This window comes from Halyomorpha halys, unplaced genomic scaffold, assembly GCF_000696795.3.
Source record: "Halyomorpha halys isolate HHAL.00 unplaced genomic scaffold, Hhal_1.1 Scaffold152.1, whole genome shotgun sequence".
Lineage (NCBI taxonomy): Eukaryota > Metazoa > Arthropoda > Insecta > Hemiptera > Pentatomidae > Halyomorpha > Halyomorpha halys.
The window spans coordinates 916,804-927,434 of NW_027109315.1; the positions used below are offsets into that span (position 1 = coordinate 916,804).

Here is a 10,631-nt window from a genome sequence, read left to right on the forward strand (position 1 = left end):
AGATATTGAATTTTAAAACTGCACTGATAGTAGCACACATAAAAAAAATAAATAGTAAGATAATGAGGTTTTGAATAAATAAAAATGTTAAAATAAAATATCGATAGTAGAAATTAAGTTAAAATCATATAAACTTAAAAGCAATAAAGAAGTTTAAAATAAATAAATAAGTTAGAAACCGATAAATCAGTTAAAATATATCCCGCGGGATTCCAATAAAAGCAAAAAAACTGTAACCCCATAAATAAAAAGTTTTAGAATGAAATTAATTTCCTCTCTTCCTTATTCTTCCATTGGAAACCTTACTTCGGTTCCGTAACTTGAAGATCAAAATAATATATAGACTATTTAAAATAATATGAAATAAAAAAAAAAAAAAGTTCTTAAATAATAAATTCAGTAATATTGACCCCCCAAAAAATGTTACCTCATTAGTGATTATTTTTACATCTCTTATGAAAACAGTTTTATTTTAAGGCTGTAAACAAAAAGATTTTTAATTTTTTTTTTTATATACTTCGGTAATTCAGGCTACTACAAGATACTTTCCCAAATACGATATCAAACAAAAAATGTTAGGATGTGGTATATATTAAAGTAGCACTTTGGAACTACATGAACAAGATTTCAAAAATGGTTTCTTCATTTTTTAAATCGTATCCAAGTAGAAAGGGTTTTTCAACAAGTTGGTGGTATGCTTCGAGGTATATCACAACTAATATAGAGGTGAACGTATAAAGCAAACAGTGATAACGAATCTTGTTTGCACAACTGAAATTATTGCAAGACCCGCCTAACTCTGGAAAATCCGTATCCGAAGAAGACCAGTATATGGAGCCATGGCATTGCCATCTGTTAGTGAGGTACAGCTATCGCATTTATTGGTGGGCGGGACTGGGCAGCCTGCAATCATGGCTGCAACTGATTTGCATAAGTTTTACAGCGGGCTTACCGTGTGGGCTCAACAAGTTGCAAACGCAACAGTTGGTCGACTGCCACATGTCAATGGGATGCATGCAACACGCCAAATACCCATTCAAATCTCGGTTCCATCAGCTCTTTAGGGGTAGGGTCGGTGGAAGATCTTTTGTTTACGTTAAATTTCTTTCCTCCGAGTGTTAAAAATAGTCGTTTTTATAGCCGGCTATAAAAGCAGGAGTCCCAAACAAGAGGCCCATAAACTGTGTTAACGCTGGTCTTGTTTGTCTTTTCTCAGTCTGGTTAAAAAAATGCAGGTGATTACTGTCTTCTTAAAATAGTTTTAGGGGCGACATTCATCAGACAAGCAGACGAAATAAGAATAGAAATTATAAAAAAAAAAAAACTACTGGAAATAAATTACCATTAAAGTCGAAATAAATAAAAAAAAAAATCTTCATTTTGAATAAATGATTGAACTATCAACTATCGACTTACGTTCGGTTCGCCAGTGTGATCCAAAAGTGTAAACCAAAACCAAAGATAAAACTTATCACTTCATAACACTCGGAAGGGACGGGTGTGACCAAGAGACCGGCTCTTGAAGAAATTGGAAGCGACACAAACCGAACAGAGGGAATGCGGAGAGCCAACTGAATGTTTACCACACCACTATCGATACTCCCCTCCCTTCGTCTCCACGAAGACTTCTGGCGTCACCTCTTCTACCTCGCGCCAAGGTGTCTGCTGCATTTAGTAACAGCTCATTTCTTACTATTATAATATAAGATTCTTCTTATTGGCACTTATAAAGGGAAACGAAGGGAATCCTCCAGCGACTGCACTATGGAGTTTTGAAACCAATCTGAATAAGTAATACATACTTGATTAATTATCATATCCTGGGTTTTAAGTAGCAATATGTTCAGGCTTAAGATGAGGAGTTACAAAAATTACATTCCGTCCTTCGTTATCTAAACCAGGAGTTCCCAGACTTACTACACACAGTAAATTTGTATGAAAAATTAAACTGAAAATAAAGATTAAAAAATAATAATTATCTGGTATAACAGAATTAGTAAGAAAACTGAAAACAAACACAAAATTCTGCAAAGAAATGTATCCATCAATTTGAAGAACTGCAACAAAATCTTTCAGTTCAACTTGATTTTTCAAGTCGTCTCAGTCTACTCGAGTCGCAGTGGTGGCCGTGGTAAGGCACCAGTTTTGAATTCTTGTGTTGTAAGCGGCGCTGCATAGTGGTCACACTTTCCAATCTGATTGAGCGAATAACAACTAACTCTACCGATTGGGAAATAAAATAATGAGAGAAGAGACAGGGCAGGAGCCCCGGATAAAAAATATACATAAAAGAAAGAATTAACCTAGTTCGACCATGTGGAAAGAATGCCGATCAATAGATTTCCAAAACTTATATGGGTAGCAAAAATTGAGGGCCACGCCCATGGCCGAAAAATAAGTTGAAAGACTTCATTTCAGATCTGGCAAGGAACAGAGGTGTCACTCTAAGCGAAGTCAAGAAGATGGCAACGGATAGAGGAGGCATTTAGAAATGAACCAATGCTGCTCCAACGCTCTAATTTAATGTTTAAAGAAAAATTTTTTATTCGGACTAAAATTAGGTAATTCTTTTTTTTAATAACTTTATTGAAATTTACTGTATAAATTAACTGTATATTACATAATACATTTAGTAAATATGGTGTTAGTTAAAATGGAGTGTTACAGACGTGTAGAGCAACTACTCATTGGCATCACTCTAATGACATTTTACATTAGCTGGTCTCGTGGCATCTTCTTTTCAGGCGCCTCGGAGGATTGTCAGGAATGGAAGAGGATGCAAGGTTAGAAACTAGGGGGTTTGAGTGGTTAGGGAGTTCATATGGAAGGAGTGATATCTGTTACATAGGGCTAGATGGGTTCGGGCTAGATCGGTTACATAGGGAACATTAAGGATTTTACGAAGGATTTTGGATTGTAAGGATAGAATACAAGAGGAATTCGAAGGTTTAGTGGAGCCCCAAAGATCAACTCCATATGTCCAGATTGGACTTATTACAGTCATGTAGATCAGTCTTTTGTAATGTGTTGGAAGTTTAGAACGCTTGCCTAGTAAGTGCTGTAATAGTCGAAATCAACGCGCAGTTTCCTGTCTTTTCAGTCTTGTGCGAGGATTCCAGGTTAACTGTTTGTCCAAATGTAGTCCAAGGTAGCGGATCTGGCGCTCAGGGCGAATCAGGGCTAAATTAGGTAATTTAAAATTTTAATTAAAGAAATAAGGTGTATTGTCGTTGTAAACGGCACTTAAAATAGACTGAAAATCATATTACTGTAAACTTGTTGAAGAGAATCTCGTAGACCACAATCCTTCAACGTCAACCTTTCCTCACTTTCTGAGTGTGATATTTCCTTCTGAAAAGAAAACCAAAGAACATCCTTAAATACCCCATCCGACCATTCCAACCCCTCCGATGTGATGATGGTTCCTGGACTGAGTCAGATGAACGAAGCAGAAGAATTTGCCAAAGCATTTCTAGACAAAAGATTTACATGGAACTCTCATACAATACTTAAAAGGGAAGGGCTCAACTGAAGATCTGGCCAGTCATATAGACTATTATGTAATAGACACTTTTATCTTTCAATTGAAAACAAACTACTGATCTACAAAACCATACTTAAACCTATCTCAAATAACGGACTTAACTGTGAACAATCGTCAATGCCCCATAATATATTATAAATAAGACTCTTCATTATGATCTCAACATCCCATTTATTCTTAATCTCATACCATCCAAATTCTCAATCTTCCATCTGAACCTTACTCGTCATCCTAATCCTATGGTACAATCTCCATTCAGCTGCAATCTCCCACGAAGGTTGAAACGGCAGTGGCACCGAGACCTTTTGTAAATATGCCATTGGGATTCTGGTGATAGCCAGTCTCTCCACTAAAGTTCTTAACATCTGTGGCTCTAGCGTCCTCGCCCAGTCTCCACTGGCATCCAATATTAGTAATGCGGCTGGGAGAGAGGCGCTGGAATCCTGGGGTCCTATCTTGTGGGTGACAGGGATTGGTTTGGGGATCCCAGGGCTGAATCTTAACACAGTTTTCATCTCATGCACTGATACTAATGAGTCATTCTTATAATAATTCACTATTTGACGTCTCTGGTCTTTACATTCGTTTGTCGCATGGTTTTTGGTGAAAAAAATTTTTTTTGTTTTAATTTGTAAGTATTATTGAAAAGAATACCATAGTAACGTTCAAATAAGCCTACCACATGAAATATAAACCAAGGTGGTTTCACTAGGTGTTTGATTATAGGTTATAGGTGTAATGTTATAAGTAGTAGGTGTTATGTAGTAGGTAGTAGGTGTTATGTTGTACGTAGTTGGTGTTACGTTATAGGTACTAGGTGTTATGTTATAGGTAGTAAGTTTTATGTTATATGTTGTAAGTGTTTGATTATAGATAATAGGTGTTATGTTATAGGTAGTAGGTGTTATGCTTCTCACATGGACAAGACTATAAGGTGGATTGGTGACAGACCGACAGAGAGAAACAAAAAATCAAACTTTTTTTTTTTTTCACTTCCTGAATGATTCAAAATCTCGTCTAATGATAATACTGAGGACGTAAAACTAATACTGCAAAAACTTCAAGTTTATTAGGTATCTGGAACATCAACTTTCTAAATCAAACTGTATTTAAAAAAATAATTTTAACCAATTTATATACAAATAAATTTAACCAAGTTAGAAGGATCAGAAAAACCAAATAATATAATAATGACCCATAAAGTTTTTGTCGATATAGGCTTATTTTGCTAAATTATGTAGATGAGCTCAGGATTTATTTTCTTAACATCATGTAGTTTTTCCTATGCTGTGTTTCAAATCTGGCATCTTTTGCCAAACATATTTTTCTTAAAATCCTTCAAAGCCCGAATTATTCATTTTATAATTATTATAATTCATTTGAGCTGATATTTGAGCTTTTATCAAAGCCTGGCTTGTATTTAAATACAAAGATGGCTAACTTGAACTCGCAGCAGATAACAAAGGTTTTTCGAAAATTTCACCTTATTTTTTATTGTTTTTATACGTTGTAAATTAAAGAACATTGATTGAAATCGCTTCTTTTTTTTTTTTCAATGTGCAAATAGTATACAACTCCGAAATCAAATTTAAAAGGTAATCCGTTAACTCTCAGACATATTTATCCGCTGAAGTTGTTGGTAGTAATTAAATCTAACATAACAACCGAGGCAATATTAAAATTAGAAATAGAAAATACAGAGATGGAGAGGAATTGGTTGTTGATACTTAATAGTATAAATTAATGATAGTAAATTAAAAATAATAATGAACAAGTTAAAAATTAAGGAATCATTGAATTAACAGAAAAGGAACTACGAATTATGTTGAAATTTTTAACATTAAATGTTTATTTTAGGCCTTCCGGACAAGAATTCAGAACTGTGCTGTCATTTTTATCAGTCGAATAGAAAAAAAAACAGTACCACTACAGCTCATGAAGGGTTAGGGGTACATTACTTTCTAAGGAAGTACTGTTATAAGACCAACAGTTGGGCAAGGAGGTGATTTAATGAGAATTTGGTGAGCTCGACCGCCAGAATTTTACTCAATTAAAGATATCCACATTATGAGGCTGGGTGAACCCCAGATGGCTATCGAACCCATAGGCCTGACTCACGGCTATAGTGAAACAGAAAATAATTATCTACCATACGAAATTAATAAATGTCTACTACAGAGTTTATGATAAAACAATTTCCAATTACCCAACACGTAAATAAATAATATAACATAGGACACTATGAAGCATTAGAAGTATTCTTGGGAACTGAGTTTAAAAAGGTTAATCATGAAATTTTTTGGGGAATAAAAATGAGGTAATTTTTAATTTGTTTCTAACTTTGTTTAAAATACATAAAATTCATTTTGCTCCAAATATGAATGAAAAAAACATTTTAGCACGATAATATGTGCTTTTTAAAAATGTATTGTAACATTGATTAATATACTGTAGATGTAAAAGCACCAAGAAAAAAACTGATGGGAAAAAGAAAAACAATTAAATACTTATTACATATACTTCCAGAAATAGTATACATGAAAATATATAATTTCAATAATGAGGCTGAAGAAAAATTTAGCAAATGGCCAATGAAAAAGGCTGAAACAAGGCAAAAATATGGAGAAATGTATGCGTGTTACTTTATTCAATGTTTCGGCCTTTCCATAGGCTATTTCCAAACTTTTCCCTTCACCTCAGTCTCATTCTTCAAATTATATTTTCATACATACTACATCTAGATCTATTTGTAAAAGTTATTTAATTTTTTCTTTTTAAAGTTATTTCTTGTAAATGAGGTACTCTCCCTTGTTTTAATTATTTTATTTTACATCATTAAAAAACAATAACAACGTTTCGGGGTTGTCACCCCATCATCAGGTATTTGCTATATTATCATGTTGCGACATAATACGAAGATTGTACAAGAATTCGCTATTAATATTATTCCTACGATTATAAATGAAACTCTTCCAGTAGGAGATATATTATTATTAGTACATATGACAAACATTACATAGCTGTGCACACAGCTTGGTTCTTGCTACAAAATATATCTTGTTCTTCTATTCTCTTCTACCCAGGGTGAAGTGAGTAGAGCCCGTAAAAGAAGGTCTTGTAATGCGGGTAGTTTTCTTTCTTCATCAGCTCAGGAAGATCGCTCTCCGTCAGAACATAGAGTTCTGTTTCCCTCATTATCTTGGTTCTCAGTAGGCGCTACAGGCAAGTACGACGTGCTCGGCGGTCTCAGGAACCTGACATATTGGGCATAGATAATCGATTTTAATGTCATGTACGGCAAACTTAGCTCGGAAACCCCCATGTCACGTGAGGAACTGTGAGACCCAGTATTCGGGGAGGACCCACGTTGATTCTAGGCGTGAAGTAACGGTAAGGAAGTACTTCCTTAGAGTGGTCCCTTTTAAGCAATCCACCCACCGTCGGTTCCATTCTTGCAAGGTTCCTTCTCGAAGGATTCTCTTCCATCTATTAGGGTTTTCACCAATTCACGCTTGGAGGTTCTCCGGTAAATCAGCCAGATCTTCCCTCTCTATCTTGTGTCGATAATAGTCTTCCTGCAGAAGAAGATCGATAGGCACTCCTCCAGCTATCTTCTGTAGCGACTCATGAAACACTGTTCTGTATGCTCGAGTGACTCGCAGCAGAGCTATTCTCTGTATTGTGCCCAACCTGCTCTCCTGCCTTTTCGAGCGATATCGACTCCATGCAGGAGATGCATATCTCAAGATACCCACAACTACTCCTTTATAAATGATAAATTTTGCAGGAGGCCCCAAAATGCGCCCCGATACGATTTTGTCTCTTAAGAGCAAGGGCTAACCTACTTCTCATGTAGTCTAAATGAGATGTCAGATTGCTTTCTCCCAAGCCTTATGCCAAGATATGTCACAGCCTCACTGGGTCGTATCACTTCTCCTTGTATCCTGTCGTACCCCTTAAGAGTATGGCTTGAGTCTTGGCAGCAGCCATCTTCAGCTTCTTCTTCTCACACCACGCTCCTATCATGTTGGCGCACCGACCAGCTTCATCTTTTAATCTGCTCTGCTGTTCGACGCTACTACTACAGCAAGGTCATCTCCATAAGCAGTGGTAGGGAACCGCTCCTCTTCAAGCACCCCCAACAATTCGTCAAAGACCAATTTCCACAGAGCAGGACCAAGGACAGAGCGGGCAACCCCTTTCCGCGGTATCTTCTATTTCATAGAAGTTGCCTCGAATCTTTATCGTTCTGTTCTCAAGGTAACTCTTTAAGAGGTCGTACAAGTTGCTTGGGTTCTCATATTTTTACAATTGCTGGAGTACGCTTGGCCACCAGGGAGGAGGCATATGGGCCTATAAGACTTGGCTAACTGCTTATCCTTATATCCTGCTTTGTAAATGGGCTTGACCTCAGCAATTTTCCAGCTTCTTGGAAAGTGTCCTCTATCCAGACAGTCATTTAACACCGCTAACAGCCTTTCATCAATGTATGGGATGCTATGGTTTAACATTACGGACTTTCCTTAGCTACAGTAATGCGGAGATCCCATATGTTCCCACACTGGGCACAAATCGTTACTAGGTGGATATATCGTAGCGTGCCTTATGAATCTATCCTCTTCAATAGAAGATATAACTTTAAGATGATATAAATATGGTTTTGAGTGAAGACCGTATGAATAATATTTATAGCAAATATCTGATGATGGAGTGATAGCCCCTAAACGTTGTTATTGTTTTTTAATGATATAAAATAAAATAATTAAAACATGGAACAGTACCTTTCATTCACAAGATCTATTTTTGTCCCCAATTGTTCTGTGTATGTCTGTAAATATTATAACATAGTTTAAGTTTAAATAATATGGTCCAAAGGACTTTTTCCTCAACCATTTTAATTGATATTTAATAAACAATATAGTGTAAAAGACACATTCGTTGTTTTGTGAGATATATCAATTAATTAATATATACATTTCAAACAGCGAAATACGTTCAAACGTATTTTTTTACTCTTAATGTTTTACTTCTTACAATGTCATAATATGAAAAATAACACTAAGGGCAAACCACCCTTCAAAATCAAGTTTCACCGGTATAACTTTCGATAAAGTACGTAGCACAGGTGTGGGAACTTTGGCACAGGCTAATCGTATTTCATAACTATATTTCCTACGTTCCCAAAAGTTTACTATGACCTAATAAATTATTTTAAACCTAATGGATGAAATTTTCGTGAGCTAGTATCAATAACTAAGCAATACAATTGACAGAAGGTTGTGAAGTAATGGAGTCATAAATCTAATTAAGTAAATTTCGTCGCTGAAAAGCCTTTGAGGAACCATCTAAGAACAAGCTCTTTCTAATTCCACATTCTCTAAAATGTCCTAAAAAATAATAATTTTTAAAAAATCTACTAGAATCTATATGATATAATAAATTGTCATTAAGTAGTAATGTAATGTAATTTAAGAAGTAGAAGCGACGAAGCATGAGGTAACCTTGCGCCTACAATTTTTTATTGGACTATGGAAATGAGTAGCTAATGATACAAAAAGTGACTGGATGTGGAAAACAACATAAGAAATATTTACACTAACAAAAAGAAAAGCCTGGTAAGAATTGAGAAGCAAAACGGTGGAGAATTATTATGAAAATTAAAAGTTTTCTATAGTTCTTTCCGAATTATAATATACTCACTAACCAAAAACATCTTATGAACAAATGGGCCGAGCATGTAGAAGAACTACTGAAACGAACAGCAGCCAGTAGGAACAGGCAGAACAGAACCATCTGTTAGAAAGAAGCTAAGAAGATTTCCAAAACGAAGATGAACTTGAAGGGGTTATATCAACTCTCAAATTAGGTAAAACAGCGAGTATGAATGGCATACCAGAGATAAGACACAAGGGACCTACGGAACAAAACTTACTCCCGCACCTCCTAAACTTAAAATAAAAGAATGAATAAATTCTAAGAAATAGGGAAGTTACAATCATAATATCTATTTTTAAGAATGGAAGCAAGAAAAAATATCAGTCATAGAGGCATGCTCGTGTTTAGTGTCAGCAGTCAAATTTGCTACAAATTCTTAAAAAAAGTGTCAAGAATGACGTGGAATAAACCTAGAAGAATACCAGTACGGATTTGGAAGAAAAAGAAGGATCCATGATCTTATCTTCATGCTGAGACATCAATGAAAATGATAAGGAAGTGGTCACCTGTATCGTCCGTTAAGAGTTCTGACACATCATATAGAGAAGATCATATCAATCATATAAATGACATTATAATAGCCCTTAGGCTATTATAAGGTCAAGTTGATATTAAAGTCAAAGATATTCATATGAAGGTCAAGTTGAGACTTCAAAGTAATCAAGAAGAAATGAAACGTGGTGAGGCCAAGTAACTATACATCAAAGGAATTTTTAACTATCCAAGATATCAAGGAGAGATACAACCTGATTCAACTGCTTCTCATAATAACTGTGGGCACGAGACTGGACTGAACTCAAAAGTGAAACCCTACAGTCTAGGATACAGAAATCTAAGGCCTACCTACCTCAGTACCCTTACCTTCGTGGAAGACTTAATCGAATATTAAAAAAAAAAATTGCAGAAACCTTATATTCAACCTATGCATTATACGATAAGAATTAGAAACTAGAAACTATTTATATGAATATAAATGCAAGAAAACAAAGCTCGTGAGAACAGGAATAAAGCCCGAACAGAGAGATCGGGTATCCTTTGAATATCCTTTGAGCAAGCAAGGAATTTTAAATACCTGGGGACCCATCTGAACAAATATGGCTGAGTAGATGGTGAAATAAATTATAAAATAAAATCTGTCTGTAGGTGTTTGATCCCTTAAATATACAAATACAAAATATTTTACAGAAAAAAAACACAAAGAAAGTAATTTATAAAACAACTTTCGTACGGATTATCGGACTCACAAAAAATGTCTAAATCCAACTTCATGTCTAGGGGATGTACTTAAGAATACAAGAAGAGAACAAGTGCAAAATTCAAAAACGGACTCTGGTCGACTGAACAACAACTCATAAAACGTCTAAAGAAGACA

At 35.4% G+C, this 10,631-nt stretch overlaps 1 protein-coding gene across 1 annotated transcript in view; it reads right to left on the bottom strand.

Moving 5' to 3' along the window:
- LOC106678649 (coiled-coil domain-containing protein CG32809) overlaps positions 1-1,568 on the bottom strand; it is a gene marked incomplete in the record, with an annotated part of 525,778 nt that extends 524,210 nt beyond the window's left edge. Inside the window, 1 exon segment of the mRNA XM_067047514.1 lies at positions 1,417-1,568.
- Positions 1,569-10,631: the final 9,063 nt, after the last annotated feature.